We start from the raw sequence: 13,050 nt of genomic DNA on the forward strand, positions 1-13,050 counted from the left end.
TAGTGGATTAAATAAATCTCAGATTAACGAAAATCATGTCACGACAGTGTCAAGGAACAGATCTGGACAAGGGTACCAAAACATTTTTGCAGCATTAAAGGTCCACAAGAACACAGTGGCCTCCATCATTCTTAAATGGAAGAAGTTTGGAGCCACCAAGACTCTTCCTAGAGCTGGACGCCCCGTCAAACTGAGCAATCGGTGGAGGGAGAAGGGTCAGGGAGGTGATCAAGAACCTGATGGTCACTCTGACAGAGCTCTAGAGTTCCTCTGTGCAGATGGGAGAACCTTCCAGAAGGACAACCATCTCTGCAGTACTCCACCAATCAGGCCTTTATGGTAGAGTGGCCAGACGGAAGCCACTCCTCAGTAAAAGGCACATGACACCCCGCTTGGAGTTTGCCAAAAGGCACCTGAAGACTCTCAGACCATGAGAAACAAAATTCTCTGGTCTGATGAAACCAAMATTGAAATCTTTGGCCTGAAGTTGATTTAATCAATTTAATCAATTTTGAAATAAGGCTGTATTGTAACAAAATGTGGGAAAAGCAAAGGGGTCTGAATACTTTCCGAAGGCACTGTATTCATTCAGAAACGGAGGAAGAGAATATCTAGCTTTTTACAACGGGTGGGTATAATCCTGAATGCTGATTGGTTAAAACTGCATTCCTGTCTGTGTCACGTTGGTATAAATGGGTCGAGAGACAGGCGCAGGAATGCGTAATAGGGGTTTTTATTTCCCAAATTACAGCGTGCCGTGTAAAGGCACGGAGACGAAGACCCAACAAACACGTATACAAAACACAGGGTAGAAACCCAAACAAAAGAGCGAGGAGTACCTCGAATAAATACACAATCGCACAATGATTATCACACGGGACGAGACCCGTAATCATCTGCACAATATACTTGGCACGAAAGCCAAAACAACATAGCACAGGTACTCACACGAACCAAATGACATTGTAACAATAATCGACGGGACAATGGTGAACAAAGGTTACACTTATACAATTACTAATCAATGGGAATAGGGGCCAGGTGTGGGTAATGAAAGTTCCGGAGGGATCCGTGACAGTCGGTGTTTATTCTACAAGTTACCACCGGCTAAATCTATGACATTAAAATACCTATTTACTCTGTTCCATCTGACTGTGCGATCCACTGTCTCATCAGCCCAGCCAAGCAATGTATAAACTTGATCTCCACTATACAAAGTATTTAGACATTATCTCACATTTATTTTAGATGGGCAGGTAGCATTTCTCAGCCAGTCGAAATCATGAATTAGATGGCATCAGTTTAATGGATATATACAAAGAAATGTAAATTGAAAAAAGGTACCTCGAAATGAACTGCAGCTAGTTTGCAGTCTTTCCARCTTCAGTTTGAAGTGATTGTGTTAACTGTGTTGTTGGCTAGCTCCTCTGAACGATAGTGTCCTGACGAATGAGCAGATTTTCTATGCCAGGCGACATCACGCTTCATTAGCTCATTGTTATGGATGTATCCAAATACAGTAAATGTCCCACGTGACTGTAATTTAGCCATAGTTGGCTAGCTAGCATGCAAGGCATAAGAACGTTACGTCCATAGATACAGAACAAAAAGACTGAACGACTGGGTTGCGTCTCTAGCAACCAAACCGAACAAACGACCAGCCGACTTGGGTTGCAACCCTAGATTTGTGTCAGGACTATAGCTTGTGGAAGGATGAAATAGTATGAATAAATTCCTCAAAATACTGTTTTTAGTGAAAATATGTCAACCATTATTTGAATATGTTGGTAACCCGTTGTATAAAAGTGATAATGCACTGGAAAGACAACCCCCGTACAACCCCCGCATTATCACTTAATTATCAAGCTAACGTTAGCTGCTGTCTCATCAACAAGAAGCAACTGTGACAACATTAATCCTAACATTTAAAAAAATAAACGTTCCAATTGAGCAAAATCCACAATATATCCTTCCAAAGAAGGCCTGAGAAGCACCGGAGCCAGGCTATGGATCCGCAATCGGATCTATGGCCTAAGTGTGTCATATCAGTTTAGCCTGCACATGGCAGGCTGTATAGAAAACTCCCCTTTAGCAACAGAACGGACGAATTACCGCAACTTACAGCCCCACAATGCGCAGCCCCAGTATATTCCATATTCCGTTGCTAGAATCTGCCATCAGTTCTGTGTAGGGAATATCTTTGAYATGCCCTAACCCATAGCAGATGTCTGCTGGAGATGTCGCATCAATCCACCAGACGAGCTATCCACACACACAGTTTTGGCCCCAGACATTGGGCTCTATACAGTAACATTGACCTCCGTAGCGGCCAAAAATACTCTTTCCCATCTTGTACTATCTAGAATATGACAGCACCAGCAATTAGCTATCAACAGCTGGCAGACATGTCGACATTTGGTTAGTTTTACCTGTCTTATGTAGATGGAAGACATGAGCTAAATGCGGTAGCTCTATAGCTAGTTAACGTTAGCATCGAGGTACCAAGCTAGTTCTTTCACTTACCCTTATCGCTTTCAGTCTCACTGAAGCCCGTGATAATTCTCGGTTTCTGCTGGTGCAGCTGGCTGTTTGAGATGCTTTAGAAGCCACATTGATGGTAGGGACAACATCTACTTTGAGAAGCAACTTCTTGATGAAGCCCTCCTTCCGTTGTTGATGACTGTGAAAGTTCTCAGGGATGAAATGTGCCCCTCAGATTGACGAGTAGATGTCCAATTTGCCCGCCTCATTCTCACACATTTTAAAGAATCTTTTCATTCACTGTGTGACGTTCACCACGGGGCATTGTGGGATTGTTTCCCGAAGTTAGTGCTGATTTGGAGAAAACCTCAAACCCAACTTTTAGAACAACATTACAATATTTATAACAATTGATTTAAGAATTTGTCATTTGTGAATGTTTTCTTTGGGTGCTCTAAGTTACTATTATATGCATTCCTGGCATTGAGAAATAGGTGCTYCACTCCCTTTAAATCAATAAGACAGCAGTCAGCAGATTACCATTCCGCCTCCCCCTCAGCTCTTTGCAAGACAAACGTTATTTGGAAAGGTTTTCTGCAGGTTGCTTACTCAAGCAAAGCACAGGCAAACTTTTAGTCATACTGTCTGAGAGCTCTCACAGCCTTAGTGTCTCATTTCGGCTGTATTTCAACATTGTTATGCAGTAGCTTACCCAGCAGAGGAAAACAAAACATACAATGGTGGAGGATTTTATTGTTTTGAAGATCCTTTCCAATCGCATATCACCATCTTGATATATCACATATCACCCTCATGATATGCACACCACATTTCACTGCACAATATCTAGCGTGTATCACAGCCAACTGAGTTAAGTATTTCACAACCCACAGACAGAATGGAAGTATTGCCTGTGCACTTACCTTGAATGCAGAGAAAAATAATAGAACACTTTACACCAATCAAGAACTCAAAGGGAGATGGGCTTTGATATACTGTAGGCGTTGTTTTTCTTGCTAGTATATGCAAATCCCAGTAACATGGTAACACGGCTGCAAGTCAAGTTCTCTTTGTGAGGTCAGCGATCAGCGGTAGACATGCAGAGTTGGATACAATTTATTAATTCTCCTTTTGTGTCCACATCTCTTCCTCTCTTGTTCTCTCCTTCCAGACTACATACTAATACTCTCTCAACTCCTCTCTCTCCCCCAACGTTTCCTCTCCCTCTTTTTCTTCCTTCCCCCTCTGTCTCTTCTCTTCTCCTTTCACAAACAGGGTGTCAGATATCTAAAAGTAACGAGGGAAGGAGACATCCAATTAAAAACACAATMCATTATTATTTCAGAGCCTTCCCCACAGGCAATCTGGGAAGCCGTTCAGATGATATAACAGCTCACCAGCCCCTATGCCACTACGCCAGCTCAGAAGACATGATAAGGAGGTTTTTACTGTTAATGCATGAGCTCACCAGCTGTGGCAACTATGGACTTTCCCCAGCAGCTTGCGCTTTCCCCCTCTCTCACCCTCCCTGGCTCTCATCCTCCCTCTTCCCCTCTCTCTTGCTCTCTCTCTCTCTCTCTCTCTCTCTCTTTCTCTCTCTCACTCACAAACACACACACTCCCAAATGCACAGGGATTGCAGCAGCAGCGTGAGATGGAGATCTCCGTTGCGTGTACTGTACGAGTGCCTATTGCCGGTGAGAGCAGGAGCGCCAGCGGACGAGTGTCAGTGATGCTTGAATGAGGTGAAAGAGAGAGAGAGTCAGACAGAGAGAGAGAGCGAAGTAGGGAGTACTTCATTGTGGACCTTATGGGGTTGGAGGCAGTTTTTTTTCTATCCTGAACCTTTGCCGATGTGCCACAACTATCCAGCCGTCACTGCAGTGGCTGTCTCTTTGGTACCCTATCCTCTCTCTGGACGGAGCTCTCTATGCCACTACATGAATGGATATGCACCAGCTCAGTGGGAGATCTCTGCTTTCTCATCCTTTGCTCCACTGATTTGTTTCTCAAGGTAAGTGTTTAACACTTAAGTCTGTATAGTAATAACGATAGGAAGTTAATGTAGAAAGATAGGAGAACCTGCACTTAGTGTCAATTTATCAGCTTTGATTTGTCAAGATACAGCAGGTGCCTGAGTGGTTTGAATGTCTTTACTGTATTTGATCTGATATACTGTAGTGGTGTATGTTTGGTTGCTTTATTGTCTAGACGCTGATATGTGGAGGATTCAATGGGGGCATTCTAGCCAAGCAGTAAAAGGCTCACGATTTATCTGGAGAAAGCAATGATGTTGTCTTTATGMTATCTGTTTCACTTTTGGCTGATACTATCTTATTTCCTGTTTAGAAAGTGTAATGAACAGATTACTGGACAAGGAAATGTTCAGATGAATATTCAGTTAGATTTTACATATTGATTTAGTCTTGTAGCATTGATCAATTGCACTTTTAAGGGTTGACCATTATTGCTCTTTTCAATGGGCTAACACATGTGATCATTGGCATTGTATAATTTTTAGGGATATCAATAATAGTGCTTAAGTGCTTGTGACAGTGAGATGTAGTTGGTGTTCAGTGTTGAACACATACCATAGCTACAGTAGTGCTGCTGAAAGTACAGRGAGTATCATGAGCGATGGATGTGTTCCTCAAGGCTTCATGTGAGGAGGAGATGAGCATCCCACCTGGGACTCGCAACTTATCATGAGTAATGACGTGTGATCTTGACGCTCCCGGCAGAGCACTGCATCACATAGAGGGCAGATCAGATTTTCTCTCTCTCCTCTCTCTGTCTATTAAATACTGTTTCATAGTCATCCCACCCTTCTCTCTCTATAGCCCRGTTTATACCTGGTGCTAACATGCATCCTCTGTCCTGATCTTGTCCATATTCTGATTGTGCCCAAATTTTTGGGCAGGTGTAGATGATTAAAAGACGCATTGTGATCTGATCTTCCTGACCAGCTCCGGAGGTATTCAGGGATCCAATGTATCTGGATATCGATCAAGTGTAAACAAAGCTGGATGGTCAAGCCATTTAAATCATTATGCAAGCCTCTAAAATAATTGACAGGTAGCACCACTGATGTATTGCATCAATAATTGTCAATAATTCATATTTTTTCAAAATAATTACAAGGAGGCAACAGGAAATCTGGTCACAATGCAGACATAGTGGATGGATAAGAGACACATTTTAATACCATGTGTTGATGTGACACRGATTGGATCATATTGATCAGATCACYWAATCCACATTAGCGCAAGGTGCAAACGGGGCTTCTGAAACCAGTTCAGAGGGTTTGTTCTCCCCCTGCCTCATTTCAAACCCATCTCTGTCTCTACAGAAACCTCTATCTTAGAAACCAGCTTATGGTGTGCCCAAACCATCTTCTATCCTAGGCCCCCATCTCTGTCTCTCTCAGTCTAATAAAATATTGTATTCTCCCTCGGCTCTGTTTTTGAGAAACCAACCACTTAGTTCCTTCATCCTTTTCTGTTSTTGGAGCAATTCAAATTATCTTACTCTTTCTTTGAAACATCAGTAGCCATACCCTRGTCAGTGAGTGAGTACAAAGGGTGGCTCACAGTAACCTGTAAATATGGTACAATTGGGCAAGGAACAGCTACTGTAAGGCATGGGAACATTAACCAATTTGCCATCTCACTCTCCCCTGCTTCCGGGAAACACCCCTCAGTTCCTCACAGCTCTCTCTCCCTTGTAACCATGTCAATGTGTCAGGTGTAATGCACTTCTCCRTGTCATGGCGATGCTAAACTTACTCTTCGGAAGATCCATTTCATAGCACTGGCTTTCAGTGAGCAGATGAGCAAATTGAGGCCTTTTTAAAAGCTCCCCTACTCCTCTGTAAAATAAAGTGCTGTGCAGTGATGAATATTTTAKGCCAATGCCATAAAGCACACTGTCTCAGGTGTATCCTGCAGCCCAGCAAGTTACTAAGAATTCACCAGACAGACAGAACCGAGATATGAGGATGTGCATTACTGGGGGATACCTAGCCTATAACTTGGTGGGAGTGTAAAAAAATATATAGTAAGTACCACACATATACCACCGTGTGTAGTATAGTATTCTACAGTATACAAAAAAAATAATATAGTAAGTACTAAACATGATCGAGGGATACTGCAGTGTGGAGTATAGTATTCTACAGTATACTACAATTTGCTACAGAATTCTATAGTAAGTACTATAATATTCTATAGTAAACTGTAGTATTTTTTCATGTGGGGAAGGCCAGTATGATAATGATAAGAATTACCAATGATAATGATAAGAATTACCAAAAAGATACCAATTCTTACAGATGTCCCCACATCACTCACATTATTCTCAAATCACATATTGTGCAATGGATGGCGAAGTGCTTCTGATTAGGTAAACCTGCATGATCAAACAGTAGATACAAAGTACCCAACAAAGAGTTATGGCCCCTCCTCTTTTGGCATCCTAAATGGGCTTAAAAAAGGGTGCCACTATGCTATGCAACACACACATCTGGCGTGTGTCCTCAGATATTCCCAATTATAAACTGGGTGGTTCGAGCCCTGAATGCTGATTGGCTGAAAGCRGTGGTACTGTATATCAGACCGTATACCAAACATTTATTTTTACTGCTCTAATTACATTGGTAACCAGTTTATAATAGCAATAAGGCACCTRGGAGGTTTGTGGTATATGGCCAATATACCTCAACTAAGTGCTATATCCAGGCACTCTGCGATGCYTCATGCGTAAGAACAGCCCTTAGCTGTGGTATATTGGCCTWATACCACACCATCTCAGGCCTTTTTTTTCTTAATTATCTCTCTCTGTATAATGGGTTTTTCCAAGATGGTGTCATGGGGGAATTTGTGCGTTGGGGCAGTCGAGGCTCCTCAGAGGAGCAAGGGGAGGACCATCCTCCTCAGTGAATCAAATAAATAAATAGTGAAACATTAAAAAAGTTATATTTTTTTGATAATATTGAGAAACACCCTAGGTTTACAAGTAGCTWTTCCTTTTACCATTTAGTTACCTACGCCATATCATATTCTGCGATTAGGTTCTTCAGTAGATAATGCTAATGATCTTTAATCCACAAATAGAGTTGTGAAGTACTGTATGTTATACAAATGAAAAATAACAATTTCATGGTGCTGGGAGCAGTGCTCTGACTGTGCCGTACACACTCAGTAAAAAGGGTATGGTTAGAGTACAGTATTGTTCCCTGGGGTACAAAACGATCGAAATACACATAATGRACCTTCAGAGGTACACATAATGATCTCACATGGTACTGTTTGGTTCCTTTAAGGYTACATGTGTGGCAGTGGAGGCTCCTCAGAGCAGGAAGGGGAGGACCATTCTCCTCTGTGAATTTTATAAAAATAAAAATAGCGAAACATTAGAAAAGTTGTCTTTTTGAGATACAACTGTACTAAATATATTCACGTTACCAAAACATTGATTTTAAACACACTGTTTTTCAATGAAGGTCTACAGTAGCCTCAACAACACTCTGTAGGGTAGCACCATGGTGTAGCCGTAGGACAATTAGCTTCCGTCCTCCTGTGGGTACATTGATTTCAATACAAACACCAAGGAGGCTCAGGCTCACCCCCTTCCATATACTTACACACTAATTATGATAACTTCTGGAGGATGTCCTCCAACTTATCAGAGCTCTTGCTGCATGAACTGACATGTTGTCCACCTAATCAAAGTATCAGAGGATGAATATAGGACTGGAAGCATAAGCTACAGCTAGCTAGCACTGCAGTGCATAAAATGTGGTGAGTAGTTGACTCAAAGAGAGAGAAAAACAATAGATTTCTTAAAAAATGAAAGAGAAGCGAGAGAGGGAGAGAGAGGGTGATAAAGAGAGAGCTATCTATTAGTCTATATTTTTACTTTAACTTTCACTTACTTGTTTAGCATACTCAAACACCCGGCTCAAACAGAGAGGGATGCTATGTTAGCTAGCTGGCTATGGCTATCCAACACTGGCACTCTTCCAAGTCAAAGTACATTTTTGGTTGAATTTTTTTATTGCCACCGGGGCCCACCGGTGTAACTGCTAAGCTGCTTTATCACAAGGATGTAGGCTGTGTGTAGTGGTTAATGGTTATGATACGAAGGTTTGGCTTGGAAAGMTTTTTTCACCTGGCCACAGACAACTGATGTGTTGTGCACTGAAGACCACAAGCAAAGGGAAAAGGTGAGAGGAGGAGAGCATACAGATGTAAGAAGGAATTATACAARGAGCAAKGGGATCATACTGTTTGTATGTGGCTGCTATGAAAGTGAACTGTGTTTGTGTGTATTCATTCCGCCGATTCTATTGAAAAACATTTCTTATAAGGAAGCAAGCGTAATATAACGGGGATAAACTTACCTGAATTTGTCCAATAAAAACTCTTCTTTGCAACTGTTGGACTAATGATTACACTCTAGATCAGCTACATGTAGGCAAGAGTGTGCKAGACGGTATTGAARGTGTCACTGTTTGTCACCTTGACTACAAAAAAAACATCTCGACCTATGCTGTAAACTTTCAATCATGGGCTAGGTTGTATCAATGATGGGTATAGGGAAACTGTGAGTATAATGTACTAGCCTAAACCTATCAATGTTACATTGAGCTGGGTGAATGGAATATGAATGACAGCCATCCAATATGCTTAAACAGCACCAACCGCCACTGTGTTGGGGAATTAGTATATGGTGTCACAACATAAATATTACGGATTGTTATGATTTGATGCACTGAGAGAACATGCCTTGGCAGCAGATAGACAGCAAACTGCAAGTGAGATATGGGTTTCCATTCACTGATGATATGCATCACGTGTGCTGTGTCAAGGTCAATGCCATTGATAGTGCTGCTATCAATGCCTCTGTAATACCATTGCTATACCATTTATGAGAGTGGATAGGCTGCATTTTAATCCTACAAACACGCCTTATCAGGAGAGCTTGTCAATCACTACACCTCAAGAGAACCTCTCTAGAAGCATGTTCACATGCTGGAGCTGAATATCGTAAGTCAGCAATGTTATAGATTTGCTAGCAGGGATAGTGATACATTCATATATATATATATATATATATATATATATATATATATATATATATATAACCAGCCAGCTCAGTCCTATGTTCAAAGAACTGACAGAAAACACTAGATAATTATGGCGATGACCACTCAATCATAGCATCTGATGTGGAGTTTTCTATCTAACATTTTTGTATGAAGAACTGAAGGGCAATTGTAACAGACCGCATGGTCTGCCACAGTTCATAAGGAGATTTAAGAGGATTACTTTGCAATTTTAGAGTCAATGCATTATTCATAATCTTCTGTATGGTTGGGGCCAAACCAGGGAAGGACCTCTGGTCATTAGCAGCGATAGGTAGCCCTGGGAAGTAGGGAGTGAGTAGGAAGAGGAAAAGTAACTGGTTATTCAGAGGAGTTGTGGCAGTGACACATACTCAGTTGTCTTTAAAATTATCATATGACACTCCAGGTTTGCTCAAGAACCTTGAGGGAATGAGGATTTTTTAAATATACAGTATTTATTCTCTATGTGTGAATTAGCATTTAGCTTCTTTACATGCTTTGGCTTGTGTCTGAATATAAAGTAAGGACAACTTGAGAGGACTTTGTATGAATCTAGATACAATTCAAAGGTTTGAGATGGCTAGAAGAATATATCTAAAAAGGCTTCCCTTTCATCTGTAGTCTGAGATACAAAAAAGGTCATAATGTCTAGGCCACAAGGTGAAACACCTGGCACGATTCCCAACGCATTCAGTTGGCCCTTTTATCAGCCCTTGTCCAATGCTATCTTAAAACTTCGTATGGCTGCAATCCCGTTAACGGGATGATATGACAACAGCCAGTGAAAGTGCAGGGCGCCAACTTCAAACAACAGAAATTCACATTACAATTCCTCCCATCACTCCTTTTATACGTATTTTTAAAGGGTCATCTTGTTGGTTCAAATCCCAAGTGTCCGATTTCAAATAGGCTTTACAACGAGAGCACATCAACAATTATGTTAGGCACTCAACTAATATTCAGACCGGCAAAAAAAATTCCCAAACAAAAAACACAGTCAATTCTTTCCAGGCCAAACACAGAGTCACAACAAGAGAAATAGAGATAATCTAAATACTAACTTCTGATGATCTTATCAGGATGACATCATAGGACTTCATGTTACACACAATACTATATGTTTTGGTTCAGATAGTCATATTTTATCACAAAACCTCAGTTTAACATTGGCGCATGTTTCAGAAATTCCTCCAAAATATCTCGAGAGAAATTGCAGAGAGCCACGTCAAATAACATAAATACTCATTCATAAAACATTGATGAAAGATACATGTTTTACATATAAAATTAAAAGATACCAATTGCTTTTAATGCAACTGCTGTCAGATGTCAAAAATCTTTACGGCAAAAGCACAATATTCAATAATCTAGAACAGCGTTCCGCACCAAAAAGGAAGCCATACAGTTACCCGCCAAAATTGTGCAGTCAAACAAAACTCATAAAAGCATTATAAATATCTTCACTTGCCTTTGGCTGATCTTCGTCGGATGCACTCCAGGAACTCCCACTTCCACAAGAATGTTTGTTTTGTTCGGTAATGTCCATCATTTATGTCCAAGTAGCTATTTTTGTTAGCGCATTTATTACACAAATCCAACGCTCGTGCAGGTCCAGCTGAACGTCGGACGAAAACTTCAAAAAGTTATGTTAACATGGTCGAAGAAAACTTGTCAAACTAAGTATGAATCAATCTTTAGGATGTTGTTATCATAAATATTCAATACAGTTCCAACGGAGAATTCCTTTGTGTCTTTAGAAGTGTAACGACCCTGGGTTTATAAGCGCTGAAATCGACTCTGCGCCCTCGAGCATGCTTTTGCGGCACAGTCGATAGCACGCCAGATCTCGGGCTAGAAGGTCGAGGGTTCGAGACTGCTCCCTGCTTGTTCATTACAGAAGTAATGGAACGCAAGTCGATATCATGGTGGAATGCGCGTGACCAGGCCTGGCTCTCTGCCAGACCACTGACTTATTCGCCCTCTCATTCAGCCCCACATCACAGTAGAGGCATCAGACAAGGTTCTACAGACTGTTGACATCTAGTGGAAGCCGGAGGAAGTGCAAACAGGTCCATATCCTACTGTGTTTTCAATAGGCGATGAGTTGAAAATCGACCAACCTCAGATTTCTCACTTCCTGGTTGGATTTCTTCTCAGGTTTTTGCCTGCCATATGAGTTCTGTTATACTCACAGACATAATTCAAACAGTTTTAGAAACTTCAGAGTGTTTTCTATCCAATACATACTCATAATAATATGCATATATTATGACTGAGGAGCAGGCCGTTTACTCTGGGCACCTCTGTGCACCTTTCATCCAAGCTACTCAATACTGCCCCTGCAGCCATAAGAAGTTAATATTGTGTGAGTGAGAGGACCTGAAATACTGACAGACTCTCTTTAAAACMTTGGTAATGGGGCTTCCTTTCTTCCTTCTTTTATTCAGGTGACATTAGGGGTAGTGTGGTAGAATCAGTGTTCATATATTGCCCACATGGACAGAAGGCAATGCTAAGGCTAATACAGGCTCTTGGATAACTCCAAAATATTAATGACTTACATATGATTTTTCTACATAACTTCATAACCTCATTACAGTCTGTTTCATTATAAGCAAATTGTGTGGGGTAGTGCTTTGGACTTATAAGGAGTTTGAGATGAAAAAACAGTATGTCACCAAGCATATTGATGGATTGACTACATCTCAAAATGATTGAACGTGATTGCGTTCAGAGAAGTGACTTTGCCATGAAGGGCCTGCATTTGTGTAGTAACAAATTCTGCATTTAGGTTTATTTATCACATAGTGTCTCATCGTATAAAGATGATGAACTAGCTCAGCTCTGATACTTCCTTTGAACACAATTTCATTCCCTATAACTGCTTTCCATGTTAGTCCGTTGGTAATGAAATCTAGTACAAATCTCGTACATTATTCCAATGATACAAAGTCAAACATGATTCAATGCAATACAGCCTCTTAAATACGACAGCTCTGAATGTGGAATATCTATAGAAATCTTTATTTGGCATAAGAAAAATAACATAAAATAAGTCTGTGTCTGTGTGTGTCTCATCTGTGACATAAATCGTGATCTCGTATAAATACATCTCTGGGCCCGGTTGCATAAAACATTTAAAGTTATCTTTTCCCTTAAAGTTTCATTAACTTTAAGTCAGTTGCACAAAACATTAAGGTGAATCCCCCCCTTAAATTTAGTGGCAAAGATAAGGATCCCCATGATTTACCTTAACTGCTTCATTCAGTATCGATTTCAATGTAAACGTCATTTGTGGAGTTGAATGTCGCTTTCATCTGCCCTGGTTACAAAAGGAAAACATTAACCAGCTAACTACTTACCTAAACAATGGAAGGTGCACAAACCATGGCTACAAAGCTAGCTGGCTAGTTAGCTATCCACTCTGTAAGCTAGCTTGATGT

General features: G+C 40.8%; 1 protein-coding gene across 1 annotated transcript in view; it reads left to right on the forward strand.

Annotated features, from left to right (window-relative positions):
* Positions 1–4,131: 4,131 nt before the first annotated feature.
* LOC111977573 (inhibitory synaptic factor 2A-like) overlaps positions 4,132–13,050 on the forward strand; it is a 40,225-nt gene continuing 31,306 nt past the window's right edge. The window contains exon 1 of the mRNA XM_024007068.3: positions 4,132–4,495. The gene's annotated coding sequence lies outside the window, so the exon portion shown is untranslated. The remainder of the gene's footprint in view (positions 4,496–13,050) is intronic.

The sequence above is a fragment of the Salvelinus sp. IW2-2015 genome, linkage group LG18 (genome assembly GCF_002910315.2).
Source record: "Salvelinus sp. IW2-2015 linkage group LG18, ASM291031v2, whole genome shotgun sequence".
NCBI classification, from domain to species: Eukaryota; Metazoa; Chordata; class Actinopteri; order Salmoniformes; family Salmonidae; genus Salvelinus; species Salvelinus sp. IW2-2015.